A 21,150-nucleotide genomic window follows, 5' to 3' on the forward strand; every position below is an offset into this window, starting at 1 on the left:
ATTCAACACATATGATATACAATGGTTGAATCAATAGCAACATATTTGTACTCTCTACCCTTATTTGGTTTTGCAGGAGATTTTAGGGAAATATTTGCAGATAAGAGTCGGCTTGGATTTCTGTGCCTGAATGAGTGAGTGTATGTATGTGGTTGCACTGGCACTTATCGATAGATGTCTGGGAAGGATGTCAGCATAGAAATTTGTGCCCAGTCTTGGTACAGCAACTTCTCTTTAGAGAGCTTTCTGTGTTCCAGTGTACTTGGCTGGTTTCGTAGCAGAGGTGCAGCACAACCAACACTTCACCAAAACCTGCCAGTGTTGGCAAACTGGCATGTTGTTTTTTAGCAAATGTTCACCAGGCACTGTTGCACAGCACTGTCCCAGAATGGGGAGTGGGGATGCTTTCATGAGCATTTCAAATGCTTGAGAGAAGTAAGCAAGGACAAACATGGCTGTTGGCATTATCCCTCCCAGCGGAAAAGGAAAAGTGAACCTGTTTATTGTAATGGCGATAAACAGATGCAGTTGTTCGCAGCTGAGCTGCTAACTTCTTAGAAGGGTTTGGACTTTCCTGTTTCCTGACATCGCCAAAATCACCTTTGATAATACAGAAATCAATTTGAAGTCTAAAAATCAATCTAAGTTTGGAAATAGGAGCACTGGGTTGAAGAGAGGAACATGAGCATCTCCCTGTGTTTCTCCATCACAAAACTAAAATCAGACAAAACCAGAGCAAAACTTAGAAACAAACAAATAAAGAGCAAATAACATGCTTTTAATGTCCTGATGTGAAAGGGATCTAATACCATTTCTACATCCATTAGGCAAAGAATTTTGCATGTTCCCTCACAAAGAGTGAGCATTTTCAGTGGCTTTCACTTAAATTAAGATGACAGGTTTCTGCTGCACAGCGTTGTTAATCTTTTCCTAAAAGCTTAATGTCGCTACTTAGTCGTTTACTAATAAATCAGAGACAATGCATAGTGTCATTCCAGTTTAGGCACAGATGGATGACCCTGTGGTGCCTGTGAAGGTGTAGCACAGGTACTGCACAGTGGAGGAAGGAAAAGGAGCGCAGCTCCCTGCCCTCAGGCACTTCACAGCCCGCTCAACACAGCTGTATGGAACCAGCCTGCAACAAGCTTTCAGCTGTCCTTCAGACAGATGTATTAAGGACAGTCATTAATTTTCATGTGTTTCCCATTGGTTTGATCCTATTTTTCCTGATTTTAACCTCTCTTTCCCCTGACAATATTCTGGTCACAACTTTCAGAATTCTTTTTTAAACATGTATGATTACTTTGTTCATCCCATGCTTGACCTCACTGCCCAGCAGCCCACAGCCCATGGATCTACTGCTCAGATGCCAGGGAAGTTCCTTCAGATGGTAGCCACGACCTGAGCACATCCTTCCATCTGCATGCCATTGACTACAGCAGGCAGGCCTGTCTTTGGGGCTGTCCTGGGGCAGCACACAGCCAAGGTCTCCGTGCTTCATCTCTAAAGCCTGACTGCGTGCAGGGGTCCCCAAAGCCCTATGGGCAGTGCAGGGTGAGGGCTGTCTGCTGCTCCAGCTTTATGGGCGAATTTTACAAGCAAAGCCTGGCAGCCCGTTTTGTACTTCCTAACACCAGATCCCATCTATATTCTTAGGTGCTCCCAGGCCTCCCAGTTATTGCTTCCTGGTGGCTTTTACTCCTTCTTATTAACTTAATGGGTTCCCCAATGAGCAGGAGCAGCTACAGGCACCACCAGGTGACTGCTCTCCTTCAACTCATAGCTCAGAGTTCTGTGCCAACAATCTATGCGTTTTTTGCTGCACAATAGATGGCAGTAGAGAAAAAAGGCTGAGACTAGACAACTTATACTTGGGAACATGCAGCTGATTTTCCTCCCCTCAAATCACCACCCAGTATTTGCTGCTTTCTTCTCAACAGAGCTTTCCTAGAAAAGGCAGTCTGGTGTGGATTGGGCTAGATGAAATAGAAGATTCATGTATGAATAATTAACATACTGGAGGCCTCACTTGAACTTGTTGCCTTACCCAGATGAATGCGTTAACATGTTTGAGGTTATTATAAAGAGCGACTATTCTGCTCTGGTAGATCAAATCAGCTGAAAATGATAAAGTATTGCCGCATGTATAAATATAAGCTTGGCACTTAAAAAAATCCCTTCCAATAAATACAGGATAGTGGAGTTCATCTGCACTGACAGCAGCAGCACCAGGATGAAAAGATTTGGTGTGCCACCCAGCCTGCCTGCTGTGCAATGCTGCACTGTGCATGGGGAAACCCGTGTCAGGTCAGAACCAAGGGGGCAGGACAAGGGTGATGGCATCACACTAACTGTGGGAGGGAGAGAAAAGTTAATTGCAAGTTTTAATTCTTACCTCAGCTTTACTAATTTTTAATTAAAGGAAACCATGCCATCATTTTTTCCATTAAATAAAATGTTTCTGAGAGAGGCAGCAAGGAAAGCGAGTCTGCATTGCATGCCTTGCTTTGGTAATATGGGCTGGAGGCAGTTTGGGCACGCAGCGTGAAGGCTACACAGGAATCATTCCAGAATCAAATGGGCATTTCTTTTAGTTAGAGATGCTCTGACAGAATTTCAGAACTGTGGCCATGCCTCATTTCAAAGCCAAGGTGCAAGGAGGATGTGCAGAATGTGCCTCATCATAGCTGACCCTGCTGGATGGAGACCCTAGAGCCAGCCCAAGGGCAAGAGCAGCACTGTGCTGCTCCCATCTCTGGCAGAACATGGGCAATGCGGCCGTGCTGCCTGCATTGTCATCTCTAGCACAACTCGAAGGTGCACTATGCTGTGACATTAGCCAGGGCTGCTTGAAAATAGAAATAGATTGTGAGTATTTTGAAGATGTTACTGTATATTATCTCTTGGTTGTACAGTGCTGTCAAGGGAAACCTCTTCTTTCTAGAATCAGTGTGTAAACATAGAACAGATATAATGGTGCAGAATTTGTGTGCAAAAATGCCTGAATCCCACGCGTGAGTCAGTTTTTGACAAAGTTACTGCTAGCTGACACAGGATGCATCTGCAGCAAAGCTCCAGTCACCGTGCATCTACCAAGACCTGGTAAATGTGTGGTGACTACTGAATGGCTCTTGGCTACAAACAGATCCCCCAGTTCTCATACAGCCATTATTCACCTTTTTCTATTAACACCATCATTTACACTCCTTATTCACCCAGCCTTCTAGTAAACATCCCAAAACCTGGAGAGCAGCAGAAGAGGGATGCTGAGCATCTCCACCTGATGGTGTACTTAGGTATTCCCAGTGCTGCTCATCAGCTTTGCTGAGGCTGTCACTGGAGAGAGGCAATCCACTCCGCCATCCAAATACTGGGCCTTGGGCACCTTCCGATTCGGCTCTCCTGGTTAGCAGATAGCTAAGGAATCTGGCAAGAAAACCTTCACCTGCTAACAATATTTTTCCACTTAGATCTGTTCCTAAAGCTTATTGCCACATCAAATCCCATTATAGAAAATAAGGAAATGTTAAAATTAAGAACTAATGTTCACATGAAAGAATTTTTTTTACTATTTCCTTCAGCAAACCAATGAATGTTTAACAGTTGAAATTGCTTTGAAACAGCAATAAATTATTTCATGCATACATGCCAAATATTAAAACCAGAAGGTTTTTTCATATGAAGTCACTGGTACCAAGACTCGTGTTTGCCTTTGTTAATTATCTACTTGTTTATTAGCTTAGTTTCACTGAGGAGCTGCTGATATTCCAGAGTTAAGGATTTTTGAGCTGTTCACAGGATGTAATAATGCAGTTTTATTGGGTGCTTGTCGAGAAAGCATCTTTGGTTGTTTGCACTTGAGCAGTAAAGCCTCTGGCGCAGCCCCGAGCCCTCTGCACAGGTTTCTCTCAACCCACACTCCCATTCCTTAATGGATGCTCCTCCTGGAGGGAGGCCTCACAAGAGCAGGCAGCACCTCAGCTGAACAAATCCTTCAGTTTTGGCTAAAAACACCCTTAGTTGGGATACACCTAATCAGAGAGCATTCCCTGCAACTTGACCCAAAAACACCGCTCGGAAAGTTACAGCCTGAGCAGCGAGACCAAAGAGACCTCATCTTTGGGCCTCTACTCTTGATGTTTACTCTGGGAAGGTTGTGTTTGAATCAGCTGTTTGCTGGGTAAAGAGCATACAACTTGCTACAACCAGCAATTTTCCTCTAGAGGAAAATTCAGTGGCACGGAGTCTGGGAGTACGTTACTATTGGCTAAATCATGGTTATCACTGTGGCTAAGGTTTCATCTCCTCAAGCTTCACCTCCCAGGTTTGGAATTTAAGACAACTGTAAGGGAAAAAGAAGCTTTCAGCTGTACTGACTGCAAAGAAAGGCTTGAAGTCTTTTGAGATGTATGGGCTAGGAAAATGAATGGCTCAAGATCTCAGCATGTATCAGGACTTGACAGTGTTCAGCCCAGTCTGCTCCCTCTTGAGGACCTGATGTGCTTGGTGCTGCCTGTATCCAACACAAAACTCATCTTCCCATCACCAGCACCACCTGAAGCATCACCTGCATTAAAATGGTCTTTGTTGGCTGTGGAGGGCCTATGGGAGCTGCCTGCATCCTGCTGCCCACCCTGCCTGTGCCTTGCAGTGACCTCAGGCCCAGCATAGCAGTGGGGATCCAGATCCTTGAGATGTGTGGCAATGGTCGCGCCATGGGGCTCCCTCAGGGTGCTTTTACTCTGCCATCTGGCCACTCCTGCAAAGACAAGCAGATAATAGCAAAGCAAAATTTCTGCTGCTATGGTAAGGGCTATGTCAGCATTTCCATAACAAACCCCTATTTGGAGGAGTTTTCAAACATGACCATAAAGCTTTGCTTGGAGCCTTAAATGTGGCTTTAAACCAAGGACTCAGTCAAAGCGTATTTTCTTCAAACTCAAGTCCCCTGAAAAAAAACGTGGCCTTTCTTAAAGCAATACCAGCACAAAGTGTTTCTCCTGGGGAGGGTCCTCTCTGCATGTTGGGATAAGGAAGGACAGATCTCTGGAGTTCAACTGCCTGGAGTGCAGCCAGAGCAGGGCACAGCCCAGCACCAGCACTGGTGTTTTTCCGCTGAGTATGGGTATGCTACACAGGACTTAGGGGGAAAGACTTTGTTTTCCCCCCTCAAATCCAGAAACTGACCCATCTAGAAATTTGTATTATTTTTTTTTTCATAGTGACTTTAGAAAATATGAACTTTGGTTTTGAAAGCCCAAGGTATATGTGTATATAGTACACAGTAGTGTAGTAGACCCTACTTTCCCTATCATTGCTCAAAACGCCTGGAAGTTCAATATGCTGAGAATAGCACAATTCAAAGACATCCCAAAAAGGATCCCAAACACATCCAACCCTCTGGTGCTTTCCAGAGATGATTCAGGACCCCCCAGTACAGCCACCCATGGAGCACAAGCTCCCCTGGTATGCAATGGTATCTCAGTGTGTGACCAATGGAGTTAGAGCTGTGCTTTCACAAAAAGACAATCATTTGGGACTATTTGTGGCAGATGGGAGTGTTAACTCATGGTGCTAGGAGTTAACCTGATTGTATTATAATGTGATAGCTCCACAGCTAATGCCCATCAGCACCGTGGGCCATTTACTTTATCATAAAATAAAATTAATTGAGTGAAAATAAATTGGAAAGGGACACGGAAGAATTTGAGACCATATACATGAAATACATGATAGCTCGAGTCTCCCCGGACACTTATCTTCACTAGGAAGGAAACAATTAATATTAATTCTCCCTTTAAAAATAAATATCCTGAAACCTGCAACAAGATTTACCACATAGGCCATGGGTACCAGTACACCCAAACGAGCATGGAAATTCCTTGTCCTATGGACCAGGCTGGGCAGGTGCGAGCTGGCTGCTGTGCCCACATCCCAGGAGGGCCAGCCCTGCCCACAGCCCGTGGAAGGGGACATGGGGTGGGGACTAAGGGGAACCCCCCAGGCAGGTGAGCACCAAGGAGCTGCAGGCTGGGGCCCTGAGTAGCTAAAGTTAGCTAATGGGCTGCAATATTTCTAATGGAGAATGTTTATTTGAGTGCTTGGGTGCATTTGCCAAGTATAGCGAAGTAATGACATTGAGGCTTATTGATAATATAGTTATAATTCCATGTAATGACCAACTGAGCAGAATGATACAACCATCTTCCCTCCATTTATTATGCTCCTGTCCATGGAGACTTCTCAGTTAAGGGCTGTTTATTTCTGCAGCAAGACATATACCAGATATGCAGAGTACAAACCTTCCTATTAGGACTCTCTATCATAGTTTTTCCCTTCCAAGTCATTTAACTGCACATAATTTTGCTTTCTGGTTGTGCAGAAAGGCAGGAGCCTGAAATGTACCGGCATCTCCTGTGTTCCCCCAGCAGCACCCCTGGCGCGGCTGCCCTCCCTGCCACACAAGGGCTTGATTCACGTCCTCACTGCTCAGACACCCTTGTAGCTGGCATCAGATATGCACTTGTCCCCAGTGGGTGGCATCTCCAGCCCAGCTGCAGAGGGACCATGCAGTGTTAAATCTCTGGGTGAGCAGGTGAGACCCTTTAATGCACAGGCCTTTCACTTTGTTACTGAAGACTTCATAGAGCTTTTACATTATGAGGCTGGCTCGGCTCTCAGATCTCTGTACTGCTTCAAGGTTAACTGGATCTACTTAATAGACATAGCCATACTTGAAAGAGATTCAAGCCATGCAAAAGAATGAAATGTGCTGCTGTAGAGAATAAAACAGTCCAGAGGGGCTGGAGGACAACACAAAATCCAGTCCTCTCCTCTCTCACTCCTTGTCCCTGCATGCACCCCAGGTTTTCCCAGGGCAAAGCACGTCACATCTGCTTCCCTCAACAGCATAGGATGGTATTGGGCACTGAGCAGCATGGCCAAGACAGGCTCTGGTGATGACTGTAGGTGGCAAAGACCTCCTGGGGGATTAAATCATACAGGTTCACCAGTACAGGAAGGCTTATTGGATCCTGATGCTCCACACAGGCGCAATGCAGTAGCAGCCTCATCTCGAGGCATTGTTCTGGACATGCAGGAAGACAGATAAGATGCAAGGGATGTGGTTTAATTAGACCACAAGTTTATGAAGTTAACTCATCTGGGATCTATCCAGCACAATTCTTTCTGTAATTGCTCCCACATGTTGTGGGCGGCCATCAGCCTGCTCCCCTAGCTCCACACGGGACTCTATAACCTGCTCCCCATACAAGGACCAGGGCAGGTTTCACAAGAAATGGACCACAGACACTGCACTGGTGCAAGTGGGTGGGCACCCCATGGGGACAGCCAGTGGCATTGTGCCTGTCCCTCTGCCACTGGCCAGAACAGGGCGACTGTGCCAGTGCAAACCACTTCTGAGTTGCAATGGCCAAGGAGAGTTAACACCATTTCCTGAAGTAGAACTTAAAAATGTTTATGCTAACCCTATAGGAAGAATGCAGCAGAAAAGGGCTATTATGGTGAGGGAGATTGTTTCAGAGGGAGAAAAGAGCTAGGCTTCTTCCAGCTATTGTCTAGTGTTTTTTTCCTTGTGATGAAACGCAGACTACCTTGCTGTGTTAAAGCATTTCAGGGGCTTAATTACCCAGCAGCACATGCTTCAGGTTCACGTCTCTCTCTGTCCCAGTGCAGAACACACACTGCTCTGCACTGCCAAAGCCAGCACTGGTAACCCAGTGCAGCAAGGCTCCTCCACACTCTCACGACTACACCTTACGACCAATATGTCCTGGTTGAGTTGGATCACTCATACTTCCACAAAGGAATATTGCCAAGGAGGAGTTCACTTTTCCTCTTTCTGGGTTGATCATGCTGTTTTCCTGACCAAACCAAACCCCAGAAGCATCCTCCAAGGGCTTCCCTGCAAGCTATGATCCCTATTGCGTGATGCGTTGTGCAGTCAGGTTGCTCACTGACATGGAGAAACATTTCTGCAAAATAGCTTGAGCTAACAATGTTTGTTGTGTCATGGATGCTCCTTCCTTCTGCAAAACACCAGCGGTCAGAGGAAAAGGGCATTCCCTGCTGCATAACTTCGCTGCTATACACCCTTTGTACTGAAAGTAGCAGCACTTTGCTCAGGATTCCTTGCAGCAGGGTACGCACGCGGCATGATGCTCTGCACCGAGGAAGAGGGAAACCTCTCAGTCAAGCAAGTAGTGGCTATTTTCTTTGCTCAGTGACCCATCTTGCTCTTCATGTTTCTCACATGCAGCCTTATGACTGTTTTATGATTTTTGATGGAAATCCTTTGAGGGAGCAGGGCTAGAATCAAGCTCAGCCCAACTCCTGACTCAGTAGCCACACAGCACTGTTTGAGATACTGCTAAAGGTAGCCATATACGCTACATACATGCAGATGAGAGCATCAGCAACTCTGTCAAATGCCAGTAATGCTCTGCAGTGGTTTCGCAGCCCAAACCTGCCCAGCGAGGACCGCACAACTCCTGAACCTTGTGCCCATGAGAGTCAGGCACACACAAGCAGCAACAAGTAAATCCCATGGCCAGTAGCCCCTGACTTCCTCCTGCCGAAGAGCCCACCCCTGTGCTAGGAGCCCAGCAAAACCTTCCTCCAAGGACGGTCGGGATGCAAGCGATGGTCCCAGACTTGGGGCATGGCTACCATACTTCTGACAAGAGCTTGTTTTCTGCACTGTGACTATGCTTTTAGGGACTTGCAGTCAAAACAAAACAAAGAGGTTTTGCAATTTTACTTGGTTATTAACACCTCCTGTGACTTTGTTCACAGACATCATCCTAAAGCAAACACAAATTGAGTGGTACTAAATTGCACAGATTTTTAAACGCCAAAATGCGTGCTGTGCATTTATCTTAAAGATTTATGGCTCCGTGCTGCCCTCAGACAGGCAGAGCCGAACGCCACACATCTGGGGACTTCAACCACAAGAAACTTGCCCCTCCCACCCCTGAGGTCTTTGCAGGGTTTGAGCACCAGAGGATCTCATGACCCTTTCTCCTGGCTCAGAAAGTGAAAGCAAGAAATTACATTTAATTTGATTACAGAAGTCCTGTCCAGGATGGGCAGCAAAGACATGTTCCTGCACTCACTTCCCAGGAATGTTATCTTGCCTTTGGTCTAGAACCAAGCGCAACAGCATGAAGTTTTCTTTGGAACATTTTCCCCTCTTTCTAAACCAGCTGGCTTGGCGAGTACACTCCGTCACACTACAAGGATGCTAGACTGCCGACTGTAAACCAGCTAGAATTTACCCTTCATCCAGACAGCCCTTGGCATTAGTGCACTGATCTAGTTACATTACACAGATGTTTGTTTCTGTCGAAGAAATTTAGGTTTCATTCACCTGCTGGGGAGAAAATAATGGGATTGAACCTGAGAAAATAGTAGGACTGGATCTGTGAATGTCTCCTACTTACTTTTTTTTTCCCCCTCTTCATTTTTAATTCTCTACCCCAGGATTTTCCAGATAACATGTTTGCACTACCCGTGCAGAACTAGTTATGCCTGCCCATGCTGATGAGAGGTAGGGGGATGGAGACTGCACTGCCCAAGTACAGGAGTACCTCAGGACTGGCCTCATTCCTTGGCTCTGAGCAAACCATCCATCTCCTCCCTGAGGGCTTCCCACTTCATCCCCCTTCTTCTCAGAGGAAAGTTTCCTTCTGCTTTTCCTTGCTGCCCCCAGGTTCACTGCCCTGCAGAACTCAGCACAGCTGATATCCCAAAGATACTGGCTTACCCTACACCTGCTGCTGTCTCTTAGGAAAACGCTCATGTTTTACAAGAGACAGAGATCAGAATGAGGATAGAAATTGCATTCACATGTGTAGCATTACTTCCTTTCACTTAGTGCATGATATCAGGTATACCTCATAAAGTACACATTTCATCCAGGTATACAATTTTCATCCATAGTGTGAGCATTACAGTAGTACAACCCAGAACAAGATGACATTAATACCACATGTGGGATCCACAAAAGCACATTGTCTCCTTATACAAATGAATTTCTCCTGTGTGAAGTTAACACCCCCTTGTATCTATTCTGCTCGTGTATTTTATCCCAGCACCCCTCGAACAGGGCCCTTCCCCTCTTGCTGTAAGGAGGTGCCTGCTGAAAGCCCCCTCACCTCACAGCAGTCAGGGTGCCCCAGCCCTCCCAGGCCATGCACAGGGCGAGGGCACCATGTTGGGCCTGCGGCCCAGGGCAGCCATGAGAATTGTGACCTGGGAAGGCCAGGGCACAGCACTGGCACATCTGCTTGTTGCTGTTCGCTTGGTGACACATGAGTGGTGTGGTTTTGACATGCGATGAGCAGCTTCCAATGCAGAGGGCAAGAATCTTTGCCTTGGTAATCATTGTCCATTGTATGTCCCCAGTGCCAAGACATCCACCAAGATTTCACTAAGACTTCACTGCCAGATCATCATCAGCTTGCTGTTACTCTGGGATTTAACCTCAGCTGGCCATCTCATAGCCATCACTTTGTCCCACCACTAAAATTAACAGCTAGCATTAATGTTTCTGAACATGACTTTAAAGGTTTCAAGCAAATACAAACAGAGATAGACACACATAAAATTGCTCTCCGTGGCATGCCTAGAAGCCTTCTGAAATGGCAGGCATGAAGGCTGTCTCTTTTCATGGGGTACAGTACATGCTTTGGAGCTGTTTGATAGTTTTAAAATATTTCTGATGCAACGGGTCGTAATGCCTTCCAGATGTTTATAGAGTGCAAAAGGTAACAGCACAGACACTTCTCTGTTCTACCACTCGCCGCGTTTCTCCCTCTATTAAAAGGAACGCTCCCATCTTATCTCTGGTTTACTGGTAAATAGGAGTTACTCGCTTCCCCTCATACTAAACTGAAAATGTTGTTAAATGTACCATAAAAAAAACTTATGAACTTTTTTTTATGTGATTAAAATGGTCATAACTATCTGATGTTTCTTGCTGATTGAATCTGCCACTTCCATTTACTAGGAAAATAAATAACACATGTTTGCTGTCTTTCTAAAAGGTTCCTATTTATTCTGTGGTCATTTCCCACTTATGATATTTCCAGCTTAATTTCATAAAACAGCTTTTACATGGCTAAAAAAAAGGCTCTTATTGTACATTGTCTTCAAAATATTTGCCTTTGAGCTGTGGGCTTTTATTTGTAGGAACAACCAACCACCCTGTTTGTGAGGCCTGTATTCCTCCAAATTAAAAAGAGAAACAGCTGTATGTCTGCAGAGCTCCAGCTAGGGATCGCTGAATTGCTTGCTTCCCTATCTTCCCACAGGACATGCCTCCTAAATCCAGTGAGCAAGAGAAAAACAGAAGTAATAGCCAAGCAAATGTTCCCCTCTCAGCACATGCCTGGGGACACAGGTTATCCAGCCACCTCCAGCAGGACGGGGAGCTACTTCGGGGGAGTTACGGGACGTAAATACAAACACTGGACATCTGATCAGCAATGCCCAAAGTTGAGTGGATTTTGAGAGAGGACTGCAGCGCCCAACCCATCGGCCACCAGCTCCATACCAATGGGGCCGTGCTCAGCTCTTTGCTGCAGGGTGCCCCAGCTGCTGAGGACAAGGGACTGCTCCAACATCTCCACTCCTCACTCCTTCATCAAGGGGCTAACGGGTTGGTGTTGAGCTACTGGGCTTCAGAGTGGTGAGAAAGAACTTGGAGGGACCATAAACTTGAGGCTCAAAATTAGAGAAGACCCATAGCTGTCTGAGGATCTGAGATGACAGTTGGAACCGACCCCTGATCATAAGAGCTGTGGATGTGGATCCACCAGGGCTGTGTGTGGCCCTCCCTGGGCCATGTCCCTTCACCCCAGCCCTCGCCATGCCACTGCACAGGGCTGCTGGCTTTACAAGGCAGGCTGTGCTGTGCTCACTCATAATGATGAGCAGATCTGAGCCCTAAATCTGGAGAGCTCAACAGCTGCCCCCAAGTCAAACAAGAACAGAGACAATGCATAACTGAAATGGCAAGTCATGGGATAATTGAATTATTTGTGACAGTAAACCAAAATAGAAAGAAACAAAAAAACCTAAAGCAAACAAACAAACCAGACTCTGAGCCATATGCTCCCATGTGCTGTGTGCTGCAGAGCGGAGGGGCTCGCTGCAGTGTCACGCAGGGACCTCGCAGCCCTGGGCCAGGGCAAGAGGCAGCCTGGGTACGGTGGAGGTGGTGAGGCACCCGGCAGGGGGGTTCTTTATGAGCTGTGAAACACACTTGACCAAAGCAGGGAAAGGCCAGCTCCCGTGCCCCCTGGGTCTCCACGTACTGGTGTGACACATTGGCGAGGTTTGTTTTAATTAAAACCTGCTCCCTCGATGAGGCTGCGAAGCCCCACGGGACTCACAGCGCGCCTGCCCTGCAGCAGGAACTCTCCAGGCGCCCGCCCACATGTAGGTGGCAGCAGCCCCTGCCCTCAGGTGGTAATCTTACGAGAGTGGGCATGTGGCCCATTAGGAAAGAAACAAACAAAAAAAAAACACACAAACCAAATTGCTTTTCTCCTCTATATACTGAAGCTAAAGTATTTGTTAGAAGCACTTAATATATATATAAATAACAATTTGTGTGCACAGAGTTTGCAACACGGCTATATTTACTGATTAGCATGATCTGCGGACCAACTCAATGGTTTATGTATGTATACGGCTTTACTTGTTTGTAAATAATATCTGAATAGCTAAGCAATTATTATTACTCATAGTGTTCTAACCTGGGTTGCTGGATCTCCAGTGCTTGGCTGCAGCCTGTGCCCCTGGACCTGCCCCTGTCCAGAAGGAAAGCTCGCTGTAGGCTGTGCTGCCGCCACCTAGATGGGGATTTCTGGCTTTTTCCACTCAGAACAATCACTTCCAACCAACCTAGTATTTCTCCAGGAATGCCTCTGCATATGGGGCAGAGCCTCTCAGCAGTGCACGGCTGTATTCAGTGGCAGCTGCATTCCTGCACCATAGTAAGGCCCTGGCATGCAGCTCTTCCACAGCACTTCACAAACACCAAAATCCCCCTTTGCCATGTGGCACTCCTAGGACTAATTTTTGTTACTTGCATGCAAAAAATTCCAGGCTTTCAGAAGGCAAGGCTCTTGCATGTAATTTGGTTGACACTTTGAGAGGAGAAAGGGGGGACGCAAACTGACTCCAAAACCTTGGGAGAAAATTTGTTCACGAATTAAAAAAAAAAAAAATACTAAAATAGAATTGAGTTAGATATTTACAGCTTGATGCTTTTTAAGTCAGCAGAACAAAAACTCTGGTTTTCCTTATTGACTGTTAACCACAGTAACATAAGGCTTGCTCAACTGCATCTCAGTTCCTTTAATACTGGGAATTACTTTTTATTGACGAGGAAGCATCCAGTTTTTTGACTGGAGCCTATTATGTAAAGAAAGCATAAAAGGGCTTATTACTCCTTAGCTGCTGGCTGGGAGCAGAGGGATCCCTGCCTGCCTCTGTGAGCTCAGCTGCTCCCTCCGGCCCTCCAGCGGCACACTGAAGGCACCTGCGTCCCATACTCCTCACAGTGACACCCGCACCAGAGCCTACCAATACATCACATGCACGTAGCAGAAGTCAGAATGTGCCACTAGAATGTGTGCATTTGCTCCCACAGGAGCACTGCTTCCCAGAAGCAGGCGCCGGGCATGAGGGAGCAAGGCCCACCCCAGGCAGGATGCCCATTCATTCCCTATGCACTTTTTTCCTCAACAGGTTGTCTAAATATTGGATAGGTTTGCAACACAAAATGCAAACTTTTCTTCCCCCCTCAGCCCTGAGGGTAATGAGAGCAGTGAGGGAGCATACTGGTGCTGCTTGTTGTGCGGTCGCAGCTGAACAAAATGGAGCTGGCTAAGAGTGACATGTTTTTGTGACATCAAAAAGGCTGGGCTGACTCTACGTTATATCTGTGACAAATGTATATACTGGATCACTGTTTGCCATTTAGACCTTCTCTGATTACTTCTCACTGTAAAGTGAAACATTTGCGATTCTGATCACTTGGTAAATCTGCGGGGCGACTTGTTAGCACCACACACAGGGGAAGTTGCTGAAAAGCCCTTCTGGCCTGCTGCAGCAAACATGCACTTGCACAGCTAGTGGTGTGATCCTTGACCTGCTCCCAGCGCTCTGCCGTGACTCAATGCCTTGCCCCAGCCTGCCCACACTGCTCCTTCTTCACCAGCCACAGCTCCGCTCCCACCCAAGCGCAGAAATCCCAGCCCCATGGCAGCAGCAATCTCCTCCCACTATCTGGCCAGCTTCTGCCTTTCATATCAACTTCACTAACCTTTTTTTTTTTTAAAAAAAAAAAAAAAAAAAAGCATGTTTATGATTATCGTACTCAAGGAACGCACTAAAGATATAACATAACTGGAGGAAGGAATTATTGCTGGCGGAATGTATAACACATGTGCCCACAGCTCTGTAACACTGCTCACTTCTCATTGATAAACAGATTTTGTAAGGAAAATGTACATGTAAACTGTGCAGGAGCAGACAGGATGGTCTGATGCCCAGCATCCCAATGAAGAGCCCAGTGATGAAACTCTGGGTTCTCATATGAGGTTTGCCCAAGGGGTGGCCCCTAGGGCATTCGGGACATAGCAGCCACCTGGGGAAATGAGGAGACTGTGCCCTGGGAGCTGTGATGTTCCTGCAGCTCTCACAGACACATCTCTGTTCTCCTGCGTACCATGAGATTTGGCTGAGCCCAATTTTATTTTTATTTACTGATGGGCTGCAAATAACGGTGCGTGCTGACATGTGGTGGTTAGAACATCTGTTGATATTGATTAAATATGGACGAAGACAGCAAACAGCAATAGCACGTTGTTTATGTATATCTTTTCCCAGACTGGTTTCTTAAAGAGGCAAGATTTATGCAACTGCACTATTCACTTCTCAACCCTTTGTGGTGCTACTGCTCTCTGATGACAGATTTCAGCCCAATTTAGTGCCACAGAGAAAGCTCAGATGTATCAAATTCTTGGGAGTCTCAAGAAAATATGTACAGAGTCTTGAACTACTGTCCACTCCAAGAAGCAAGGGTGCAACATGAAGTTACTATTAGATACTACAGATCCTGGAGGGGAAAGCAATGCTATGAATACTCCAGCCACAGGAAAAGCTTTCATCAGAATGAACGCAAGATCGTCAAGCCGTGGGAAAGAGTGCCAGAGAAAAACCAGGATTCATAAGTTCTGCTGCTCTTGCAGCAATGTATTTTCTTCCTCTTAAGAGCTGAATTGTTACTTTCCTCTCTTTCCCTCTTAGAAGCTCCCTTTCCAGCCTTCTATTTGCATGCTCTTTTTGGACTGCCTTTTCCTAGGTGCTCACACACTGCAGAGGTGACCGGCTTTACACTGCCCATGACACACTGATGGGACACGGCTCCAGCCATACAGACACCCAGTGCAACCCCGCACCAGCCCTCTCGCCTCTCACAGCCAGCTGGAGGGAATCATGTAATGCTGCTACGTATTCCATCCCACTCATTGGTACTCCCCTGCAAATTGTAAGCTCCTTGGAACAGACGTGTGGGTGCTCCCATCACACAACGGTGCCAAACTAGACCTGCTGCAGGGCAGGACCTGACTCTTTGTGTTCATGCAGGAATGTGAGGCTCTCCTCTCACTCTGGGTGAGTGGGTACAGTCCTGCAGACCCCCCCCCCCCCCCATAGGGGGTCAGGGTTCTGGCTTCCTCCCAGGACACCACTGAACCCCTCAGCTGGGGATGGCGGGACACAGTGACCGAAAGGATGGCCTCCACTGCTGGCAAAGACAAGACACACATTTGGTCCAGCAACATCTGATGCATTTGCTCCTGGCTATCTCAGCAAAACCACACTTTAAAGGACAAAAAGCAACCCCTATGGCTGATTTTAGTTTAATTGTATTTTTCTGGCTATTTTCTTCGTCAAGGAACAGGATGCAACTGGCCTGCTAGTTTTTTCATTCATATCTGAAGACAGGTGGTAATGGCTTTGCAGGTGCAGAATAGGAGCTTAAAACAAATAAGATCTGTTCCTTTTAACAAACGCCAGTGGGTTTACCCACGACTCCCCTGAGTTATCCAACTCTTTGCACACCTATGCTTTATGCATAACGACTTTTCTAGCTGGTATCAGACAGTAATCATTCCAGAAGGCAAAAATCTCAAAATAACTACAGTATATGCATACAGAATACATTTAAAAGAAAAATCTAAATTGACTGTTCAGACCTTCCCTCACTTGCCAGTGGATCCTCTCCAAACAGAAGGCATTCCAAGTCGGCGTAGGAAATGCTAAGATAGCATGCTTTCCATATTGTGTTATCGGAGTGTCTTCCAAAAACTCAAGCTTTCCCATACAACAAAATGTCATGAAGAAGATTTTACTCCAGTCTGCGTATCACAGGCTGTACAAACTGCTTCAGCTACTGTAACATTGGCAAGCAGAGCTTGTAATGACTTGAAGTACAGTTTAGGAGCAGAAAAACTTTGCTTCAGCACCACTTGCTCACGCTGTCTGATTTTCATTAGAAGGGGTTTGTGTGCATGTTTTCTTTCCCCCAGGAATGAAGACAGAGATAAATGTCACAGAGGTCTTTCTGGCTTTCTCTGCTTTTGCTGCATGGAGCCTGCCTAATTCAGCTGATCCCAATTTGTACTGGAGGAGGGGAAGCCAGTGGCCCTGGCTGGCTGAGCATTGCCCCACTCCAGCCCTAGCATTGACAGCGCACTGTGGACAACCACGAGCATCCTCCAGGTTTCCATCCAAGTGGGTGGCTTCCCTCATCCCTCTGCTAGCATTAACTCACGTGCTCACCTCTCTGTTTCTCTATTATAGCTCACTTGAACACTATTTCAAGGGTTCAAGCAGCACAAAAGGCAACATCACTGTCACAACATCAAGCACAACAACACCATGTAAGCATTATGAAACCAATCATGGAGCTGCAGACAGTTCACATGGCCTTACCTAGCAGAGCCTGAGCATCTCACTGGCCTTCAGCAGCATTAGCCCTCCCACAGGATGGATGAGGCAGCTCTCAGCTTAACTTCCCTGGGCTGCAGCTGCAACCAATGGACAAAATCAGCCTGCTCAAGTAACTGAGCAGCTATTGCCTGGCCCAGTGCGGATCCAGCTGTAGTTCTGGTGGTGAGGATCTCAGCCTTACTGGGATTGCTCCCTGTGTGTGGATACAGGTCTGTGAGCACTTGGCAGACAATCCTTGGCTGTACTGACAGTGTCATGAAGGAGCTGAGGGACAGACTGGGGAAGAGGAGATGGAGTTTCAAAAGAAGCTCAGTCCCTGTCAGAGTGACTTAAGCTAGGTTCTGAGTGAAATAAAACGTGCTTCAAAGATTTCAATAAGTATTGATTTAGCCAAATAAAATCCTCATTTTCTTTCTTTTCCCTACCTTTAAGGCATTTGCCCAGATCCTATTGCCCAGTACAAATGGAGAGATGGAGGGTACGAGCTCCTTAGCTCCTCGCTGGCTGCTGCCCTCAGCCTACAGACCGACCTGCTGTGGCCTGCTGAGCCTGCACGGACTGAGTGCACCTATTTGTCAGACACAGGCCTCACAAAGGCTGAGCTCCTGCCTGTGGCTTGGTGGGGCAGCTGAGTTTGGGTTGTGTCTTACAGCTGCCTGAGTGTGAAGCAGCAGTGAGGAGGAGGAGGATGGCTCCCCTGCCTGACTGCCCCACGTGGGGGTCCCCTTGTCACCTCACACACTGCACTGCTGGCACCAGAACTACTTTTGATAGTGAGCTATGCCTTTACATTCAGCAGAAGCCCAGATATAAACAAACGCTGTGGTGTTCTTCAGAGGCGTTTTCCCTCAAGGAGCCCAAACCAGAAGGTATTTCCATCAGTGGAGTCAGAAGTCCTGTGACACTGCACAGGATGGTTTGCTCACTCAGCTCCTTGAAAAGACCTCAAAAAAGTCATAAAAGCCATTAAAATACAGTCACCAAGTTTCAGATTTCCATTTTTCAATTCATGACAGGCAAATAGACATTCTTGATTAGGAGAGCTCTTATTTTGCAAAGGGATCAGGAAAGCAGAAGAAAACCCAAGCTGTGTGTGTGCTGGCGTGCTCTCCAGGGAGCTGGGGGCTGGGGAAGGGGCACACAGAGATTGCTGCACGTAACCAGCACGTGTATGTGCACATACTTATAACTTGCACCGTTAGGCTAGCAGGTACCTCTCCAAACTTCGGGGGAGTTTGGAAGTGTTTAGGAAGAGGTTCTAATTCCAAAATATCGCCATGACAAACAGTTTGATAATGCTATGTAAAAGGACAACTTTGATACTATCCCTTTCATTAAAAAAAAAAAAATCACAACAAAACACCAACAACCACTACCTTTTTATAAAATTATTCATAAACAGTTTTTATGAAAATAATTCCTGTATCAAACAGGAATTTTTGAAACATTCCCATCCCATCAACCAGGCTGAACCCAGCCCGTCTGTAAATGCTGTTTCCATGAATCATTTCTTTTTGGTGAAACAGCATTTTTATGATAGAAAATTCCTGGCCAGCTCCTGGCATAAGTCAGTGCACTGCAGCAAGCAAGACCAAGCTGAGGACTCAAGCCTTTGTATGCTGTGCTGGCCATTGGGAAATAAAGCTTTTTATTCTTAGAACTTTTTTTGTTATGTGCCTGACAAAATCCAATAAAGCAGAGACCCTGAAAAGCAACTGCCGATATCAGCACTGGAGCAGAGCAAACTGCACCTTGGCTGGTGCACCTCGCAAGGCTGTTTCCTTTATGAGGAGTTTACTAAATGGGAGAACATCATGGCCTCGCCCTGCTCCCACTGCCTCCCTAGAGCACCCTCACAGGCACACCCTGGGCTTGACACATCCAAAAAGGAAATTTCTCTGGCACATCTGCAGCTACCACGTTAGCAGCTTTTTTTTTTTGGGGGGGGAGGGGGGGGGGTTTAGCCTCCCCCCACCACCACCTTCCAAGAGTCACAGAAGAAAGCAGGGAAACAAAAAGCTTCAAAATAACCAGCATCTGCCTAGAGGTCAGCTGCCCACAACACTGTTTTCCAGGGCATGCAGAGGAAAGCAGAAGTGTGCATTAGGGCAGGTCTACTCCCAAACAGGGCACACCATGCTCTGGGCAGCAGCTCAGAGCTCACATGCAGCATCCCTGGTGTCTGTGTAGTGCAGTAATTATCCAGGATGAGTATCCCCATAACTAAACCCACACCGTGCTGGTCAGTGGTCCATGCACAGGGCAGTTTTTTGGGTGAGCACACTGGGGCACCAGTGGTTGACACCCAGACCTTGCCTGGGCTGGAATTCTGCTGTTCCTTGATGGCTCAACTGAAGCTTGATGTTTATGGTGGAAATTGTCTTGATTTCTTTAGATGAGATGAGCATTCATGGAGTTTGAAAATGTGTTTTAATTAAGATTCTGCTAAATTCTACCAGACACCTACTTGGAAAACAAAGCAACTGAATAATTAACTCTGATGAGAGCAGATGCTGCTCTAATGACAACCTGTTACTGCTCAAGTGCATCATTAGTTGTTTTACTGTGTTCTTTTAATATGTCCAGAGATCCTCAGCTAATGAATATACTGGTAGCAGTGCACCTAAAATAATTATTCAGTGTGGACTGTTGTAAGGAACAAAACAAATACAACAACAGATAGCCAACAACCAAAAAACCCCCAGCTGAAATAGTGTTTCTGCTGGTCAGAGTTGTATGGGCCTGAAAGCAAACATTTCTGTAGTTCTCCTTGTGGGATTATTTTAACCATACATCAAGTGAAGCTTACAAATTGATGAGAATCTAATGATGCATTGATTTACAGATGTGCAGTTCTGTTCCTGGGTATGCTGCTGAGGGGTGAGAGGAGGAGAGGCTTTTTTCTTTCCCCTGTGCAATGTGCACAGCCGCACATTTAACAAAGCAACTAGAAAAACATCACCAGCATTTTATCCTGCTATTTCTAGTTCTCAAGAAATAAATTTATGTCCTTCAAAAACAGAATTTGTAACTAAATAACCCACTTTAATGGCATACTAGACTTCCTGTTTTCACAGTATCTTGTGGCTTCATCTTAAAGCCCATATTATTTTTATATTAAAAGCTGTGGGATTCTATTTTGAACTATCAGCATCAAGGAGGTTTGGCCTGACCATAAAAGTAATGAGATGAAGTGCCTAAAGCAAATGAAAATATCAGATGAGAGAATCTACCTCATACTATTTCCTTCTATTTCCACCCCATCCTCCCATGCCAGCACTCTCTCTTTTGCCTTGAAATACCAAAGAGACATACTGAACAATTATTGAAGTGTTACACAGAGCCCACCGAACACAGCCTCCTGGAGCCAAAGGGCAGTGGGCACTCTCCAGCCCCTACAAGAGGAGCTGATGACGGCTAGGGTGACATTTCCTCCAGATCCAGGGAGCAGCACTGCTCACTGCCAGCATTGTAGATGTCAAAGCCTCAGCTCCAGCAAAGCCAGCAGGAGCCCAACACACAAAGCCCCACACATACACAAGGCACACCACAGCATGGGGCAATGCACTGAGCTGCACTCTCTCCTGCCCCAGCCACCATGTTATCATTTCCACACTGGAAACCAATGCAAGTATTGCTGCTATGCTAATGCTTTAAGCAAATGTAAAAGAAACAAACAGATAGCCAAACCAACCAAAAGCATAGGAATAGTCACACGTTCAAGTAAGGTTGGCCAGCTCACTTCATCCCAGCCAGCATCTCGCTGCCTTTTGAGCACTGCTTTACTGCAAACAAGCTAGCAGCACTATTATTACGCACAGGAAGGAGAGGGGAGGAAGAAAAGCAGGCAGAACCCAAATCCTCAACATTAACAAACTCCCAGCCACAAGATGCATAACTTCCCAGGTCACCTTTCCTACCTGAAAAATAGAAAAGCCCTTTGGATTTATAGGGCTCACAGCTGATGGCTATGCCTTTTATGGAGACCTCTTTGGGTCTGATTAATTAGTAATTGGGGCGGGAGCTATGCACTTCAGTGACTCTTGTTGCCTTGACTGTAAATCGCAATCTGGTGCTAAATCTCAGCAGGTCACATTGCTG

The sequence above is a fragment of the Numida meleagris genome, chromosome 5 (assembly GCF_002078875.1).
Source record: "Numida meleagris isolate 19003 breed g44 Domestic line chromosome 5, NumMel1.0, whole genome shotgun sequence".
Taxonomy (NCBI): Eukaryota; Metazoa; Chordata; class Aves; order Galliformes; family Numididae; genus Numida; species Numida meleagris.